This window comes from Pituophis catenifer, unplaced genomic scaffold (genome assembly GCF_029215685.1).
Source record: "Pituophis catenifer annectens isolate HBS135680 unplaced genomic scaffold, rPitCat1.0.hap2 SCAF_7, whole genome shotgun sequence".
NCBI lineage: Eukaryota > Metazoa > Chordata > Lepidosauria > Squamata > Colubridae > Pituophis > Pituophis catenifer.
Genome location: NW_027256887.1, coordinates 44,661,634 through 44,681,309, shown reverse-complemented (window position 1 = coordinate 44,681,309; position 19,676 = coordinate 44,661,634). Strand labels below are relative to the sequence as shown.

General features: G+C 42.4%; 1 protein-coding gene across 7 annotated transcripts in view; it reads right to left on the bottom strand.

Annotated features, from left to right (window-relative positions):
* The window catches only part of CNOT2 (CCR4-NOT transcription complex subunit 2), a 78,948-nt gene extending 59,736 nt beyond the window's left edge, over window positions 1-19,212 (bottom strand). For 3 of the 7 annotated variants that reach the window (XM_070946942.1, XM_070946946.1, XM_070946947.1), the window contains exon 1: window positions 19,092-19,163. The gene's annotated coding sequence lies outside the window, so the exon portion shown is untranslated. Of the gene's footprint in view, window positions 1-18,521; window positions 18,738-19,091 lie in introns of those variants that run through there. The other 4 variants (XM_070946948.1, XM_070946949.1, XM_070946944.1 and 1 more) reach the window with 3 other exon arrangements.
* Between the last annotated feature and the right edge of the window lie 464 nt (window positions 19,213-19,676).

The window sequence follows — 19,676 nt, the reverse complement described above, 5'->3', positions numbered from 1 at the left end:
CGAGGAAGGTTATCTTGAAAGTGAGTAAGTGTAAGCTGGCTGATCGTATCGGCTCGAAAGGGGCAGCGGTGAGAGGTTGCAATACTTTAGGCAGGTCCCACATGGGGTACCTGTGTATTATAGGGGGCTTTAAGTTAGCCACACCTCTAATGAAACTGCGTACAGTTGGGTGTTGAGCGAGGGACTCCAAATCCCCGCAGGACAACACCAAGGCCAGAGCTGCTGCTTGCCTGCATATGGTATTAGGGGACAGGCCCTTGTCTAGCCCCTCCTGAAGGAATTCCAGAATCTGGGCCACTGAAACAGAGGTGGGATCAATGTGAGACTTGGAGCACCAGTCACAAAAGGTCATCTAAGTTGAGTCATAGATTCTGTTAGTCAAAGGCCTCCTGGGGGCCTGGATCACCTGTTTGACTTTGTTGGAGAAATTACTTTGCCTCAGGATTCTCCACTCAAATGCTAAACTGTCAGTTGGAGCCACTGTGGATCTGGATCACCTAAGCCTCCTGACTGAGGGAGATTCTGTCCTGGGGAATCCTCCAGAATCTGGATACTGACAGACTGATCAGATCTGCATGCCACAGACATCTGGCCAGTGGGGAGCCAGGAGTAGGACCTCTGCCCTCTCCGCTAGCACCCTCCTGATTGCTCCTGGAATGAGAGGGAGAGGAGGAAAGGCATATAGTAGCCTCGGGGCCACGGACTGCGGAATGCATTGACCCCCTCCACCCCCGGCATTGTAAACCTGGTGTAAAATCTGGGCAACTCAGCATTTGACGGGGAGGCGAACAGGTCCAGGATCGGAGAGACGAACCTTTCTGACAGATCCCTGAATAGCTCTGGGTGGTAGGTACTACTCTGAGTGGTCGACCAAGGTTCTGCTGAGCCAGTCCACCTGTACATTTGATGTCCCCAAGATGTGTATCGCTCTGATGGAGAGAAGATGTCTCTCTGCCCAGAGACCCAGTTGTTCAGCCATTTGCATGAGAGATCTGGAGTGGGTGTCTCCTTGATGGTTGATATGGACCTTGGTGGCCACATTGTCTGTCAGAATGAGCACATGGTGTCCAGAGATCATGTCCTGGAACCGACTGAAGGCCAAATGGGCTGCTTTGAGCTCCAGCCAGTTGATGTTTTTCTTCAGGTCTGCCCATTGCCTTGCACCATCTGTGACTGGAAATGCGCCCCCCAGCCAAAGAGACTGGCATCTGTGGTAATGGTCTTGCAGCTGGATTCCTTGAAAACACAACCCTTGATTATGGCCGGGGACATCCACCACTGGAAGGATTGAAGTACATGTGATGGGACCTGAACCCTGGTATTTCAGTTGCTCCTGCCAGACCTTTGGTAGGGCATGCAGGCGTGCCCAAGGGATGACTGCTATGCAGGATACCATTTTGCCCAGGAGTTGTGAGAGGAAGGCCAGGGACACTGTTTGGTCCGCCTGGATCCGACTCGCCAATTTCTTTATACTGACCTGACGCTCCTGGGATAGGGAGACCTTGCACAACCTGGTATCTATGACTGCCCCTAGGTGTAGCAGTTGGTTTGAAGGAGCCAGATGGCTCTTGTCGAAATTGATGGAGAATCCATGATCTTGGAGAACCCAGATTGTGACTCGCAAGTCCTTTGTCACCCGGATGTGAGAGGAGGACTGTATCAGTATATTATTCAGGTAACGTTGGACACACACTGGAATTACCCTCAGAGTGCCACCAGAGCCGCCAGCAACTTAGTGAAAGTCCTGGGCACTGAGGATAGCCCAGATGGTAGGGCCTTGTACTGATGTTGGCCCGCATAGTGAAACTGCAGGAACCACCAGTGGGATGGCAGGATTGGTACCTGGAGATATGCCTCCATCAGATCTATGGATGTTAGGAAGTCGCCCTCTCGAATCATCTCCAGGATTGAATAGAGGGACTGCATCTTGAATCTCTGGTAAATTAGATATCTGTTCAATCTTTTCAGGTCCAGAATCGCTCTCCACCCCCCCACCCCCCAAGATCTTTGGAACTACAAAAAGGATGGAGTAGAACCGCTTTTCTTGTTGGTCCTTTGGCACCAATTGAATGGCTTGAATGTCCAGCAACTGTTAAGACTGCTGCCTCCATGAGGCTTCTTTTTGTCTTGTCCCTTGATATGGGGCAACTCGGGGGTGTGGAGAGAAATTTGACATAGTCTCACTGTATTCAGGACTCAGGTATCTGTCGTGGTTGCTTCCCATTGATTGTCAAATAGGTTTAAGCACCCGCCAATGGGAGGGTTGGATCTGCCGTCACTTGGCACGGTGAAAGGGATGACTGCCTATGCCACGAAATGGTGGCTTGCTTTAGAAGTGTTGGCTATTTCTGTCTCTGAACCCGGATCTATCCGGTTGTCGGTTTTGCCGCTTGCCATACCCCCATCGGAGTCTGAATCGGAAGGGGAAGAGGAACAACTGACAGAGATTGAGAGTGGATCCACTGGCTGTGGAAAAAACTGGGGAAGAGCAAAATCAGGCTGAGCAGAGCAGGGGAGAGATAGAACAAGGGAGAGGGGATTCAGATGAAAACCAAGGCCCACCCCCTCCTCATCCTAGGCAGCGCAGGAAGGAACGGAGAAGAGAGCAATGTGGGTTGCGTGGCTTACGAGGGAGGAAAGGGACCCGATCCTCTTTACAAGGCACAGGTGCTAATGGAGTTTAAAAGTAGAGGCAAATGGGAGGGGCGTTTGTCAGGAACAAACACTGAGTTTATCTGGTGTTTCTTGGAATGCTGACATCCTCCCAACTGGTTTGATTTATTGCTGTGCTACTTTACTTGTGGAATTCCCTATTTTGTTTGTCCTGCCAGATTAATTACCTTGTCTTGCCTTTGGATTTTTTGTTAGAAGTTTTCTGTTTACATTTGGGACTGAAGTATTGCCAGGCAAAGACTGGTGGAAGTGCTCTCACCAGGCCGGAGAGTTGAAAGGGACATTGGGGGCACAATTGGTGATAATAAAGGGACTCATATCGGTTCTCTGGCTGTGTTGCCTTTGTGTCACGCCCTAGGTCATCACAACGCTCTCTGGGGCTGAGGAGTGTCAAACTCCCATGTCTGTGGGCCGAAAGGAAGGTCTACAGAAATAAGATGAGGTGCGGTGGTCAGCTCATCTGTATAAAGAAGGCAGGACCTTTCTCCTGTCCTTAGTCTCCACTAGAATGGGCTCTAGGGCCTCTCCAAACAGCTTGCTATCCTTGAAGGGAGCAGAGGCTAGCTTCCACTTATACTTCATGTCCACCTGCCAATGGCAAAGCCATAGTAAGCGACAGGCCGTCATCGAAGAAGCAATGGTCCTGGAAGCAAATTTGGCGGCATTCAAGGTGGCATCTGCCGAGAATTCCATAGCCTCTATCAGTTTGTTAATGTCCTGGTGGAAGCGGAGGTCACCAGGGGGAGCCTTCGCTTGCATCTGGCGGAGCCAGAGCAACGAAGCCCTGTTGAAATATGAGGCGGCTGTAGCTGCTTTGACTGCCCAGGCAGCCGCCTGATGTACCTTGCGGAGGGTTAGTTCCGCCTTCTTATCCTGTCTTCAGAGCATCCTCTGTGTCGTTAAACAGGATGGTGGAGGATGTTAAGGCCGCCACAGGGTCTTCTATAGCTGGTGGTTGAGTGTCTCGGAGAAGTCCAGGGCCACATTATAAAATCTCTTGTCATTTCCTCTTGGGGGAGGATATGCCCCCAGTTGGGCCCATTGTTTTAGGATCATGTCCCGGAATAGTTTAGGTGATGGGATTTCCTCGCTCTCTGCGGTTGGCTCTGAAAAGAGCAACTCACTCGGGTCCTCTAGGTTTAATGCTGACTCCGTTGTAGGTGGGTCAGCTCCCAGGTGCACTGTGGCTTTGGCCTTAAATAATAAGGATTTAAAGAGCGCTGGGCAAAAGAGCCCTGCGAAGGCTGGGGGGGTCTGGAGCCATCCCCTCATCCTAAGAGAGTTCCATCTCTTTTTGGTCCTCATCTCCTGAGAGCGATAACCGGCTCTGCATGAAAGGGAGTGAATGAGACCTTTGGAAAATTGCTAAATCTATTTGATGTTGAGAAGCCATATATTGGTCTTGATGTAGGGAAGGTTCAGGTGCAACAGAAGCAGCCTGATGTCCCATGCTGTAGGCCTGCAGTGATGTCCTGTGCTATGACCTTTGAAATCATAATTTTCATCTGGTCAACAATTTCAGGCCCTTTACTCTCCTGTGACCGAAGTCCCACTGCCGTGGTGTAAAGGTGGCCTCTGATGCAGCTTTCATCCTCTTTGAAGATGGATCAGTAAAAATCTCATTGCCTTCTGATGAAAAGGATGGCTGAAGGAATTGCTCTCTGGCGCCATCTGGCGACCCAAACTGAGAGCACAGTGGAATCTCTTGCTTTACATTGATTGGCTGGCTTAACTGTTGGGCTGGTAAAGCACGGGAAAATTCAACCATTTCCACTCCAGGGGGACTTTCCCCCCTCCTTTGCTCCGCTTCCCTCTCAGCCATGGCAATTCTTACATCAATGGCCTTCTGGTGCCTCTGGGCGTCCTTTTCCTCCGCTTTTGAAGCTCTTTGGGAGGAAAGGGCTTTTGCCTTTAATTTGGCCACTGCTCCTTTAGTGGCCGACTTTGGCCCTGTGGAGCTTCTCGGATGGCTCTGGGTCTGAGCAGGCAATCCCTGGTGTTTCTCACTCACCCCTGGCATTCCCGGGTTCACAGGGTCCACTATGTTAGCTTTCTCCCCCACCCCGACAATGGCAGCCTTGTAATTAAGCAGAACCTTGCTGCTGCGGCTTTTCTCACCTAGCCACTTCGGAGTATGCACCAGGCTTCAGCCGGACAGTAACTCCAGCCCTCTCCAATGCCTGTGGGGCCTGGGTAGGGACCTTGGCTCTATTCTGGAGCCAGAACAATGGCGACTATGCCGGATGGACCGGGGGGGCCAGCCAGGACGAAGATGGCTGTGCTAGATGGGCCGGGGAAGCCAATTGTGATGAAGGTGGCTATGTCGAGAAGACCAGCGAGCCAGCTATTGGACAGGTGAGGTGGCTTTGCTGGATGCGCCCGGCAGCCAGTTGTGAGGAGGGTGGCTATGCCCAACAGACCAGGGAAGCCAGCCTAGCCATTCGCTGTCTGCGAAGGCTTACACGGAGCCGGGACTTACTGTAAGTTTCCAGAATCCAAGGAATAACTCTGTTTTTGTTCTAAGAGCACTCTTCCGAATGTTCCCTCTCAGCAAAGACTGAGTCAAAACTGGGCATGCACAGGCAAAGGAGGCGTGACCAAAAGATTGATTGTAGCAGAAGAGCAGAGTTAACCCATTCCTTTCTTTCCTTGGATTCTCTGCTCAGCACACTGGAGAATCTTAAGTTCACCTGAAGAGATGGTCAGTGAATTTGGGGAAGAGACAAACATAAAAAATACCATTAAACTAGATCTCCAAAATATTGAGAACAGAAGAAAATATTTGAAGAATCAGGTATCTCTGTATTGTCTGTTTTCACTATGACTTCAAAACAATAAAGAAGACAATACAAGAGATCTTTTTTGTATTTTTAAAATTAACAGTGCCACTATAATGGCTGTCCATTCAGAATATCTAAAGAACCAGAATCCTCTTTCAATGGAAATCTGTAACCACAGTCATTTCAATTATTGGCTAAAATCTTTTAAATATTTAGGAATAAATATTTCATAGAAGTACTCTTCAGTCAGATTCCTTTAACAACCGTGTTACTAAGTTCAGTGATTCACTTAACTATAGCAAGAAAGGCCATAAAATGGGGCAAAATTCATTTAACTAATGTCTCGCTTAGCAGCAGAAATGTTGGGCTCTATTGTAGCCATAAGTCAAGGACTACCTATACATAAGATCTAGGATACGCATCTAGTTTATTTAAATCTAAATTATGGTTATCATAATAATATGGTGTTTCTAAGTTTTCTAACCTTTCACTTTATAATACAGTGTATTTTGCTCAAGATAACTGATCAGGTTGAAAAAACCCCACAGGAATAATTACAAAGTTACTATGTGTTCCTTTTGACATCATGGCAGGGTCTTGGATCTACATTTAGCCACAACTCTACAGTTTTTTATTCCAACTGTGCATAAAGCGCTACATTTAGCAGATATTGGTACAGAAGTGTAATTTTGACTTTTGCTCACAAGATAAACCTATCCCTTGGGACAGCCTCAGCCTGAAAATAGCACTGGGAGAATAAAGTCCAGGACAATTAGTCATATAAATCTGTATTATGAGCTTATTACATTGTTTGCTAAACATATGATTTATTACAAGAGGAATTTGGATTGCATAAAATTTCAAACCACATCTTTATTACTAAATTTATCATACCTTGATTTCACAATTCAATCTTAATGCAGAAGCAAAATTAAAATTCAATTACTATTGGAATGATTCTGAAGAGTACTGTGAAAAAAAAAAAGTTTTTTTTGTGGCCCTGGTCTCCGTGGATGCACAAAAAGCCTTTGATAGAGTGAGCCGGAGTTTTCTGTTTGCACAGTTGAGTGAAATGGAATTCGGGGGAAAATTTATCATAGCGATCCAGACTATATACGCGAAACAGACAGCGAAAATACTTATTAATGGGGAGGAGTCTGAAAAGATTGATATAGGTAAAGATACTAGACAGGGATGCCCACTATCTCTACTTTTATTTATTTTAACTCTTGAGTCATTATTGAACGAGGTTAGAAGGAACCAAGGAATTAAAGGACTAAGGATCAGAGGGGAACAGTTTAAGCTTCAAGCCTTTGCAGACAATTTTATATTTGTATTGGAAGAACCTTTGGAATCAGGACCAATTTTACTCCAGGAGTTGGAGGCTTACGGGAAAGTAGCGGGATTCAAATTAAATAAAGATAAAACCAAGATCTTAATTAAAAATGTGACGAAGGATCAAAAAGCGCAGTTAGAGGAAGAACTAGGGATTCAGACAGTTAAAAAGGTGAAATATTAGGTATTTGGCTCTCATCCAAATGTTCAACTATTAAAGAGGACAATTACCTGAAACTCCTTAGCCAAATTAAAGAAAGGCTTGAAGGTTGGAAAGGACTACAGTTATCATTACTGGGTAGAATTGCAGTAGTTAAGGCATATATTCTGCCCAAATGGGTCTTTCTCTTTCAGACAGCTCCAGTCTTATTAGATGCAAATTTTTTTCAATCCTTAGACCAAAGTATACGTAGATTTGTTTGGCAGAACAAAAAACCAAGGATCAAATTGAAAATGCTTCAAGAATCCCCTTCCAGGGGAGGATTTGGCTTACCAAAATGGGAGTTTTATCACCAAGTGGCTGTCTTAAATTGGATCAAAGACTGGATTGCTTTGAGAAGGAGGAGAATCCTTATACTGGAAGGTCATAACCTGCAACAGGGGTGGCATTATTATCTAAATCAGGAAAAGCTCAAAAAACATAAATATTTTATGGACCATTTCATCCGAAAGGTTTTGATGACTACCTGGGATCGAATAAGAAATAAATATTATTTGATGACTCCGATCTGGCTTTCCCCTCTAGAAGCGATGATATGCCCGACTCTTTATAACAGAAATAAACCTTTAACTTACCAAACGTTGTTAGACCCTTTAGGCAGAGTAAAACCTCGAAGTATGCTGGTGGGACTCGGCTATGAGTTAGATTGGTGGACATATAGCCAGGTCCAATCCAGAACAAGTGAAAGCGGATGTTCAAAACTCTATATGTATTATGTTACTCTCTGCAATTCTATCCATATTGCTATATTTTTCTTTTATATTTTTAAAATAATTTTCAATAAAAATTAAAAAAAAGAGTACTGTGATTATATCTATAGATAATATTCATCTCATGGCTACAACTGAAACTTGAATTTTGGTCATAAGTCAATAGACCACATGACCACTTGATTTTATGACTGTTTTATAATGCTTGTTAAGAGTCACCATGGTCATTAAGAGAATGAGCATTATTAAAAATCATTACAAAAGCAAAAATCATCACAAAATTCATTCACATTACCTGGAACACTGCAATCAGTCATAAATGAGTCAGTTGCCAAGAACTTGAAATGTGATCATGTGACTACGGGCGTGGGACACCAGTCTTAACTTCCGAATATGTTGTAACTTTGAATGGTTGTTAAGTGACCAATAATAAGTTGAAAACTACCGGTACATGCATTATTTGCAAGTAATTCATAATAAAGAGTTAGAATATACATATTAACAAATCTATGGCTAAATACCTTTAAATTATTAAGAATGATCTATATGATCTAGAGACGAGTCTAATTCAACCACTTTTGACCATATCAGAAAATGTTTTAAAAGGGCTTGTTATTGATTTCATTATGCTGAAATGGTTGAGGAAGCATTTTTTCATAATATGGACTTGTCTTATTATTACCCCATTCTGGTTTGAAATTTGATTAGTTTGTTAATATGGTCTTAAAGTGATTGATAGGGTTTAAATATATGAAAGTATATTTAAATTATATACTAAAAACTTTATCATATAAATAATTATTGCTTTGAAAGCAGAGTAAAAAAATGATTACTCTTCAATGTTGGAAAAACAATTTGCAACCCCAGGTTTACGTCCTGAATTTCTGGTGTGTGTTCATTTTATTTTTATGAGTTAGTTGTCCATCAATGTAATACAAGACCAACCAATATTATTTTGTGTAGTCACAGTTTAATGATGTGTTAAAATACTAGATTGAATGAACTCCTTGTAGGTAACATGCTTTTGTTATTTTCTAGCCTCTTTTTTCCATTCTTTCTGTACATTAAAATAAAACAGCAAAATTAGAGATTCTTAATAACTGTCTGCACGCTAAAATACAATTTCCCTATCTATTTAAATTCTACTGAAGAAGAATGGAATTCCACTGAAGAAGAATGGAGGTTATCAAATAGAACCAAATTAAGAAATCTGCTCAATTCCAGAACTGATAGATGAGGGGGTTCTGTCCCACATAGAAATGAGAAAGACAAGGAAATTATATCTGATGTTATTGGGAACCTAACATAAAGAAAAATTTTATTAGAGCTAATGAGGCAGTCAAAAGTAAAAGGAGGAAATTCAGACATTCATTTACAATTTATAATATTATTAAATTGATTATCATTTAATTCAGCAACTGCCTCAATAATTATATGTAAAATTAGCTGACATTTTTAATATCCCACTTCATTCCAGAGTACAAAATTTACTTATTAAAAACTAGATAAATAAAAATTTCTGCTTTAATCAGGTTTAGTAAGTTTAATAAACTTCCAATTTTGAACTATGTGATTTTTTATCTTTTGATCATATAAATTTATTTGTTTGTTTGTTTGTTTGTTTGTTTGTTTGTTTATTTCCATTTCTATACCGCCCTTCTCCAATAGGACTCAGGGCGGTGAACAGCCAGAGTAAAAAACAGAACATATAAAATTTAAAAGCAGTTTAAAATGATTAAATATTTTTGGCCATAATTTAAAACAACCCAATTTAAAATCAGTTTAAAATTTAACTCAAGCCAGCCCAGCTAGTTGAAATAAATAAGTTTTCAGGGCCCAACGAAAAATCCGGAGGTCTGTTATTGTACGTATCTCTGGGGGGAGGTTGTTCCAGAGGGTGGGCGCCGCCACAGAGAAGGCTCTCCCCCTGGGGGTCGCCAGCCGACATTGTCTGGCGGACGGCACCCTGAGGAGGCCCACTCTGTGCAAGCGTACTGGCCGGTGGGAGGCTATTGGTGGCAGAAGGCGGTCTCGTAAATACCCCGGCCCTAAGCCATGGAGCGCTTTAAAGGTGGTCAGCAACACCTTGAAGCATACCCGGAAGACCACCGGGAGCCAGTCCAGCTCGCGCAGGAGAGGTGTCACATGGGAGCGCCCCATCGCCCCCATAATCCCCCGCGCGGCCGCGTTCTGGACCATCTGGAGCCTCCGGGTGCACCCCAGAGGGAGCCCCATGTAGAGAGCATTGCAGTAGTCCAGGCGGGACGTGACGAGTGCCTGAGTGACTGTGCGTAGGGAGTCCCGATCTAGAAAGGGGCGCAACTGGTGTATCAGGCGAACCTGATAAAAAGCCCCCCTGGCCATGGCCGTCAAATGATCTTCTAAAGACAGCCGTGCATCCAGGAGGACGCCCAAGTTACGAGCCCTCTATGTGGGGGCGAGTGATTCGCCCCAATAGCCAGTGATGGCATCAGCTGGCTATATCGGGATGCTGGAAGCCACAGCCACTCGGTCTTGGAGGGGTTGAGTCGGAGCCTGTTTCTCCCCATCCAGGCCCGCATGGCCTCCAGGCACTGGGACATCACTTCAAGGGCATCGTTGGGGTGGCCTGGGGTGGAGATGTACAGCTGGCTGTCATCAGCGTACTGATGGAACTCCACCCCGAAGCCATGGATGATCTCACCCAGCGGCTTTACATAAATGTTGAACAGAAGGGGCGAGAGGACCGACCCTTGTGGCACCCCACAAGCAAGGTGCCTCGGGGTCGACCGCTGCCCCCCTGTCAACACAGATTGCGACCAGTCAGAGAGGTAGGAGAACCACTGCAAAACGGTGCCCCCCACCCCCAGCCCCTCCAACCGGTGCAACATGATACCATGGTCGATGGTATCAAAAGCCGCTGAGAGGTCTAACAGGACCAGGATAGAGGAGCAACCCTTATCCCGAGCCCTCCAGAGATCATCCACCAACGCGACCAATGCCGTTTCCGTGCTGTGCCCAGGCCGGAAGCCGGACTGGAGTGGGTCTAGATAGACAGCTTCATCCATGTCCTCAGGAGCCACAGGATCGAACTCCTCCCAGATAACGCTCTCAAGACCTGCCTCAGTCATCCCGTCCGGACATACCCAGTCAGAGGCCAGCCCTTCCCGAATCTCAGCGATTTTGTCATACAGATACTGCACAAAATCCTCAGCTCGGCCCTGCAAGGGGTCATCCCGCATTTCCAGATGGAGGAGGGAGCGGGTCACCCTAAACAGGGCGGCTGGGTGATTATCTGATGACGCAATAAGAGCGGCAAAATAGCTAGATTTCGCTGCTTTTATCGCCACTAGGTAGGTCTTAATATGTGACCTCACCAGTGTTCGGTCGGATTCGGAGCGGCTGGTCCTCCAACTACTCTCCAGGTGTCTTTTCCGGCGCTTCATCTCCCTCAGCTCCTCGGAGAACCAAGGAGCTAGGTGAGTTCGGTGCCGGGTCAGAGGCCGCAAAGGCACGACACGGTCCAAAGCCCCGGTGGCCGCACTATCCCAGGCGGCCACCAGGTCTTCAGCCAAGTCATGAGCCAGAGTCTCAGGAAATGGCCCAAGCTCCATCTGGAACCTATCAGGGTCCATCAGGCGTCTGGGGCGGAACCACCTGGTCGGTCCCGCCTCCCTGCGGCGGGGTGCAGCGGTTAGAAAGTCCAGTCGAAGGAGCGAGTGGTCAGACCATGACAAGGGTTCGATGGCTATATCCCCTATATCAAGGCCACTCAACCACTGACCAGAGACAAAAACTAAGTCCAGAGTGTGTCCACCTGTGTGAGTGGGGTCATGAATTAACTGAGTAAGGTCCATGGCCGTCATGGAAGCCATGAACTCTCGAGCCACCTCAGACGTTTCATTGATAGATGGCAGGTTGAAATCCCCCATGATAGCAAGTCTGGGGGTATCCACCGCCACCTCGGCTATAAAGTTAAGCAGCTCGGGCAGGACCGTTGCCACGTGGCAAGGAGCCAGGTACGTGACCAACAAGCCCATCTGTACTCCACGACCCCACTTCACAAAGAGGGACTCACATCCGGCTATCTGTGGAACAGTGGTCTCCCTTGGATCCAGACCTTCCTTTATAATAACCGCCATCCCCCTGCCCCTGCCCTGAGCCCTCGGCTGATGGAATGCATGGAAGCCTGGTGGGCATATATCCACCAAATTTTATCTTTGACTTCCTCCATTAGATAAAAAAGATATAAGCAACTAAAAAATGAAAAGTAAGAAGAAATTCTGCTATACATGTGCTTTACCAACATGTCACTGAACATTTGGCAGATTTCCAAACTGTACTTTTAGAATCTAAAGATGTTTATATTTGGCAATTTTAGACATTACTTTTTTCCAACAACTTTTACGAATGTTATTTAATAGGTCCAGTGACAGAATTATTACAGCATTTCTGCTTTTGATCTAAACCTTTGAAGATATCTGCAGCAATATAAAAGTTATGTAATTTTAAGTCACTAAGTATTTTACTCTTCAGAAGTGTTTTTCTTTTATTTTTTGCACTTTGGCCTCAAATAAAAAATGAGAATACTTCCCTCCTTATTCTCATATTTCAAATATTTACTGAGACATCCTTAAAGAGACAATGCTTACTTTCTTGGAAAATGTACTTGTTTCAATAGGTGAAACATTACATTTTCTACCATAGTTTCAAGATTCCTGTTTATAACAACTGTTTACATCAATTTTAGTCCAGAACATAGAAACACAGAAAACTGACAGCAGAAAAAGACCCAGTGGTTCATCCAGTCAGCCTTTGAGTTTATTTTTTATAATTTTTGTCAGATGATGGACATGTGTGTTTATCCCAAGTACATTTAAACTCAGTTACTGATGACTGGGCCATTACCTCCACTGGAAATTGGTTCTTCTACTATTTCTGTGAAGTAATACTTTCTAATATTAATTTGGAACTTCCCTCCTGTCAGTTTGAAGTTAGGTCTCTGAAGTTTACCCAATACTTCTTTAGAAACAATAGGACATATGATTCCGAAGATAAACACATTTAAGTGCAATCAGTTTTAATATGAAAGCTAAGGATATACGTACATATTGCTACCTGAAATATATATACACTTGGCTCAAACATATTAATATTACAAGTCAATGTTAAATTGTAGATGTGTGCAGAACTATGTAGAAATATAGAAAAATGAAGATTTTTAGGCTGTTATATAATTTATACATACTTCTATATTTTCTATATAGCTCTGTGAAGTCAAAGTTCATACTTACTGGTCATGCATTCTTAGAGCTCATTGATATATTCAACAAGATTCTGCAATACATCAGTTTCAATTCCAAAAATGTGTCTCAGTGTGTGGGAACACAAATGTAGCACGTATCTAAATTCCTAAGTTTTAAATTTCTCAATATTGTACAGTAATCTGTGAAGATCAGTCATATTATCCTAAGAAAAAATGTAGCAACTTCAAAGAATCAGGCTAGAATAAGGTGCTCTAAAAACAATCCCTATTGATAATATCAAATGAGACACAAATATAAATAAGCAATTATTTTTTTCCATGAGAAATGTCTCAACAAATCAAAAGCTTTCATAACTACTTCTCATAACAATTATCTTTCACTAAATTAGCAGATTTATTTAACTATTTTTGTTGAATCCATTCTTAATTCAAGATCTCATGTAATTTACAAACTGTTATTGTTAATTTATTAACATTTTAACAACCCAACAGCACACTCTGGGTGATTTACAGTAAAATCTTCAGCACCAAATCTGTCTTGTGCTTCATACACTTTCTTGAATATAAGCAAGGTTGTCAGCTATCTTTACGAGCTGCTTTTCTATGACTTATGACTTGATCAGCAGATGATAATATTTACCGTATGTAAAAAGCTTCGTCCTACTGATTTCTTCAAATCAAAAGAAGTGAAAAAAGGCTAGGTAGGTGGTGTCCTGTGGCAACTCATCTCTCTCAGTCAATATAATGCAATCATTTAACCTACTGAAATGTTAACTTTCTCTTCAAATAGCCTTCAGGCCCTACATTTTTTTTTAAGTTCAGAAAGGATATCCCTTCATCATAATTACTTTTCACACCATTCCTGTAGAAAGTATAACAAACTTTAATAAATTAAATAAATGTAAATAAAATTCTCCAGATTTATAGTATTTTAAAGAAGTGAATAAACTTACTTTAAAGATACATTTCCTCTTTTTTAAAACATAGCTGTGCTTAAATTTAGGTTAGCTTTCTGAAAAATATTCTGATTTTTTAGCATTGAAATATTACCAGCTAAAATATGAATATTTTACTAAGTAAAAAGGAAGATTTGAACTACAAAAGCATGATTCGCGTATACTGTAGTTACTACTGGGATCTGCCAAAGCCTTTGTATACTAGATTATTAATATGTGGACAAGTCTTCAATAGAAGTTTTTTAGATAGGGAAACTACACATGCAACTGATCATGTGCAGAACATCACATCACATATTTTTCAACTACCTGCAAATCTAGAAACAGCACAGAATACCTAATCATGCATTTTAATAATACAATATTTCTTCAGAAATTTAGCAATAAACCAGCTGACTATAAGCACTGTAAACATTGTAAGATTAGTTACCGGTAACCAATACTTCAAACTGCTTCAGACTGAATTACTTGAAACTAAATTCTATTTAACTACGTATAGGATTGTACTGTTAATTTTGTAAAACTGAAAAAATACAAGTAATATGATTGATCAACTAATGTACTCTGGCAAATGCAACTAACAGAGAAGCAATTCAAAACATCAAAAGATATTCTTCTTTAATTATATGTTAAATTTTGATATTCCCCAATTTTTAAAATCCCAATATTCAAATAACCTTATCTGCTTTATACACAAAATTATCTCTATTGCATCAAATGTATTGTAGAACATCCTAAGGAAGTCAGAAAACCTGAGAATCTGGTGAACATGTACTGTTTCCAGCCTATATCTACAAAATTTGAGCCACATAGAAAATTGTATATGAACCACATAGTACAAGTGCCAAATGCATATACAGTGCACATTTTTAAAAAGAAAAAGATACAATAGAAATTTTAGAATATATTGTGAGGAATTCATCAAAAAATATCAGAATCCTGGTTTAACAAGCTGCAGTGTAAATAAGTCCATACCCTTTATTCATTATGTGTAAATAGAAAAATGAAACAAAAAAGAGAGCCTCATATGCCAAAATCATGTTGATTTTGTTGAGGACTACAGGTAATCCTTGACTTACAACAGTTCATTTAGTGACCATTCAAAGGTACAACAGCACTGAAAAAAAGTGCTTTATAAATGTTTTTCAGTTACAACCTTTGCAGCATCTCCATGATCATGTGATCAAAATTCAGATGCTTGGCAACTGACTCATACTTATTACCATTGCAGCGTTCCAGGACGTGATCACTTTTTGCAATCTTCTGACAAGCAAAGTCAATGGGGAAGTCAAATTCACTAAACAACCAGGTTACTAATTTATCAACTGCAATGATTCACTTAACAATTGTAGCAAGAAAGGTCGTAAAATGGGGCAAAACTCACTTAACAAATTCTCACTTAACAACATAAATTTTGGGCTCAATTGTGGTCGTAAGTCAAGGACTATCTGTATTCAATATTCAACAGTTAAATGTCAATATAAGAGAGGAATGCACAGAGAAAGGCATTTCTTATTAAGACAAACATTTTACTGATTAGATTCACAACCTGCAATATGCTTTAATATAATTTTTATATTTTACTTAACACTGTGTGATCCTAGCCATCATAGCTGGTTCCACAAACGATGGTTAAAACAAATCACAGAGTACCAATGTATCTGAGAGCCAGTTAGTATATTCAAGTTCCATTTAAAAATGAGGATTTAAAAATATGTATTGGAACGGTTGAAATAAAATCATTTTATATTATCAGTAACTACATCTACATATCCTATTGTAGGAGAAACAAATTTTTGTTGTCCCAATATTACTTTAACATTTCGAGGGACATTGAGACTGAGAGCGATATTACAAATGGGTACAAATGAGCAGTAGTTTTTAATTCAGCAACATTATATTAAGCAACACACTTTTTATGTTGGACCACTTATCACACTAAGTTCTGATTTCTTTAACTTTGGTTTGTCAAATTAATGACAACTGGCTAGATTCGGGCAACATACAAAGAAAAAGTATAGTTTACACATAACAGTGGGCCTTCTCTGCTTTGGCACCCAGAAGTGGAATCTTCTCGTCCTGGAGAGACAATGATCCCATCTCTTCTGAGCTTCTGAAGATCTCCAAAGATGATTATGCTAACAAATCTGGGATACCAGGGGACTGATAAAGTAGTGAGGTTATTATTAACATCTTTATTTTTTATTATTATTGCTTTAACTCTCTTCTTATAGTTTTTAATTTTTTTAATTATTTAATGATAAAGGTTTTAGATATTGTTTTGTTGTACACTGGCCAGAGTTTTGTTTGTGAGATAGGTGATTGTATAAATTACATAAATGAATAAATACACAAAACAAAAAACAAAGCAAGCTATATTATACATTATGTCTTAGCATGAGCCTATATTTCTTAACAAAAAAGCTTAACAATTTGAGTGTTCCATCACTATTAACCCAAAATGTTTAAAATACTAATCAATCTTTGTACAATACTAAACTATTCCTCAGGTATCTGACACTGCACTCAGGTATCACAATAAGCCAGAAAGATAATGAATTTTGACTATAGATTCCTCAAGGTAAGACTTGGTGTGGAAAAAAATATACAATCACTCAATCTATAGAAAAGCCTCAAAGAAAAATCTATGTATAAAAATATCCAATAAAAGTATAAAGTATAGGAATGCATTCAGACAAATTTTAAAATATAAGAACAGCCTAAACCAAACAAAATAATAGTTGATGTTCACTAATAATTTTCTGAAATGTTGAAAGTTTTTCATGTGTTGTTTAAAATTATAAGCACTACAAATGGATGCATTTTATAAATAGGTAGAAAGACATGATCTACATGTTTTTAAATTCATATTTAAATATATATTCATCCACGTAAACAGTAATTCTAATTTCAGGTATGTAAGAAATATTAAATATTGCTGAACTGCCACTGAAGCTATACAATTCAAAAAGATTGATTAGATTTCCATCCTGCCTTTATTTTGTTCAACTCAAGGCAGAATATACAATCCTCCTTTCTATTTTCCTCCCAACTATATGAAATGAATTGATTTGAGAAACAGTGCTCAAAGTCACCCAGCCAGGTTCCATGCCTAAGGCAGGATTGGACTCACTTTTCTCATTTTCTAGTCTAGTACATTAACTGCTACACTAAACTGCTTTTAAACTATTAGATGTCAGGAAGGGTGCTTAACTGTTTAGTTCAAATACTGAAAACCCTTACACCTTATACCTGAAAAATAGTAACCACAGAACCTTTGTACCTGTCCTAAAAGTAGATGTTCTCAAGGTGTATGTTCAAAGATTAAAAAATAGACTCCAAAATTATCAACTATCATTCCCATTTTCCACTACACAGTACCAAAGTTTTAAAAACTGGTGTTGTGATTTTTAATCAGAGTTTTTCATTGAGAGTGTGACATTATGGGGAAACCCTGTTTGTGGTTTAGCTATTGGGGGAAGGGGAAAGTTTGAGCAACTAGACAACAGATAACTGATTATACATTTCTCTACAAATGCTTTGTCAAGTATTTACAAACTATAAAGCAATTAATATTTAGTATTACTTACATCTCACACTTCCTGGAAATCAAACAATAAAATGAACACAGGGATACTACAAATTGCTGTTAAGAATACAGCATGCTCCTATAGGAACTTCGGAATTCTACAGTTTACATATACATGGTACCAGTTTTTGTGAACTGCAATGCACTTCTTCATTTGCAACAATAGTGTCTTCCCCCAAAAGCAAAAAATAAATTTAAAAAATCTGCATAGCATTCAAGTAACTAGTTGTAGAATATTTGGACACTCTTGAAAACTTTCCAAGAGTTTAAGAGGCAAAAACTGATACCAAGAACACTACATGACACATGCTAATTGTAATTTTTAAAGCCACCTTATTATTTAAAAAGTGGGTGAAGAGTGGATAAGGCTCGTATTAAAATACAGTAATACATTCAGTCGTCCATAGAGCAACTAGAATGTAGAGAGCAAATTTCTGTTATATACAGGGTATCAACCTTTACTTACCTGCCACATAAGAAAAGGATTACATCATGTTTTAACCTGAGTGGATGCACTGAACAATCTGTCTCACCAAATCCTAACTCCTGATCACTAAAATGTGACAAGTCTGATCACGTCCCTACATGCAGAAACAATGCAAACAAAGGATCGCTTTGCATTTTGCAGTAAGGAAGAAGAAAATATATTAAATTTGCCCATTTAAGCGTACTCCAGTATCAGCTTATGACCGAGGAGCTGCAGTGCTTATTGCAGAACGAGTGCTTTCAAACCAAAACAAGACCTTCAACACCTCGTCCCGAATAAAAAACCGAAACCGATCAGCCAGAAGTTTGTCCTGCAAACATCGCTGGGCCGGAAAGAGATTTTCTTACAGCTGCCCGACGAAGTTCTTGAGGCAACAGGGTCTAAGCCTTGGACTCTGAGGGAAACGAGTTATGGGCCTTTTTCACCGGGAAAGCAGGCCCCGAAAGTAATAGTCCACCTAGGAACCAACACTCTCACCCACACACACTTACAAGGAGGAGTGGACTCTGCACTGCCCGTTTCTTACCCCGAGTTTCAGGCATCAGGGGGAACGCGATGCTCCGACGCGGACCCCGAACGGCGCTCGCACCCCGGAGGCATAAAGGGCAAGGAGAGAGACAAGTAGGCCGAGCGCTGCCTCCGCTCGAGAGGAGGCTTGTGGCGGGAAACGCAGCTGGGGGGCCGGAGAAGCACCTAAAGCGGGACCCTCACAACCCCGAAGAGCGCGGCTCCCCTATGCTGCCTCCCGCGGCGGGGCCTCCCCCCCTTGCTCCGGGCGCCGAGGAAGGAAAGGCGGGAGGACGCAGACGGGCTGGGCCTCGGGGCTCCTGCACTCCCGTGCTAAGCGTCGCGCCACCGCCGCGACGTGTTCCTCCCCCTCCTATTTCCCTCTCACATCTTCCCCCCCCTTCTCGCTCCCTCAGAGAGACAAAAGCAAACGGAAACCGAGGGGGACAAGACAGACCGCAAGGAGCCCAAACCGCACCGGACCCGACCGAAGCCCTTCCCCGGCCGGCCGCGGATTCCCGGGCAGATTCGTAATTGGGCCGCAGCAGAGGAGATGGTAGCGGGGGAAGAATAATAGGGCCGAACTCACCGCATGAATTTTCTTGTCCCGAGGATCCAAGATGGCTGAGCACCCCGCACGGAGGATGCTGGGGGAGCGACCTTTACCCTCTGACCCCACCACTGCCGTCGTGACCCCGCCGCCGCCCGGCAGCGACTACGGGACAAGCGGGAAGGCAGACGCGGTAGGCCGGCCTAGAATTGCTTCTCCGACCCAAGACTCGCTCCCGCCGGGGCCCCTGAGAGAAACGAGGCCTGCCTGCTTGGCGCGCGGCAGGATTCGGGTCTCGTTCTCGCCTCGTTTTGCCCTGCCGGAGCGGCTAGAAACGGCGATGGAGCCGCCACCGCCGGGATCTCGGGGCCCAACTTCCGAGAGAGCGGCCTTGCACGAACCGCGAACTGATTCCGAGACATCCGGGGAAAGGGGGAGGGGGGCTTTTTTTACACGGTGGAAGGAGGAAGCTGCTGCACTTCACGCGCATACGCTCATTCGGGCCGTTTGGAAAGCACGGAAACGGCGGCCGTAGTTTTGCACCATGTTTAGAGTTGAAGTTGAGGAGAACTCTCCTCCCCCACCGCCAAGCTGTAATATTTTGCAGTTTCTATTCCGCAATCA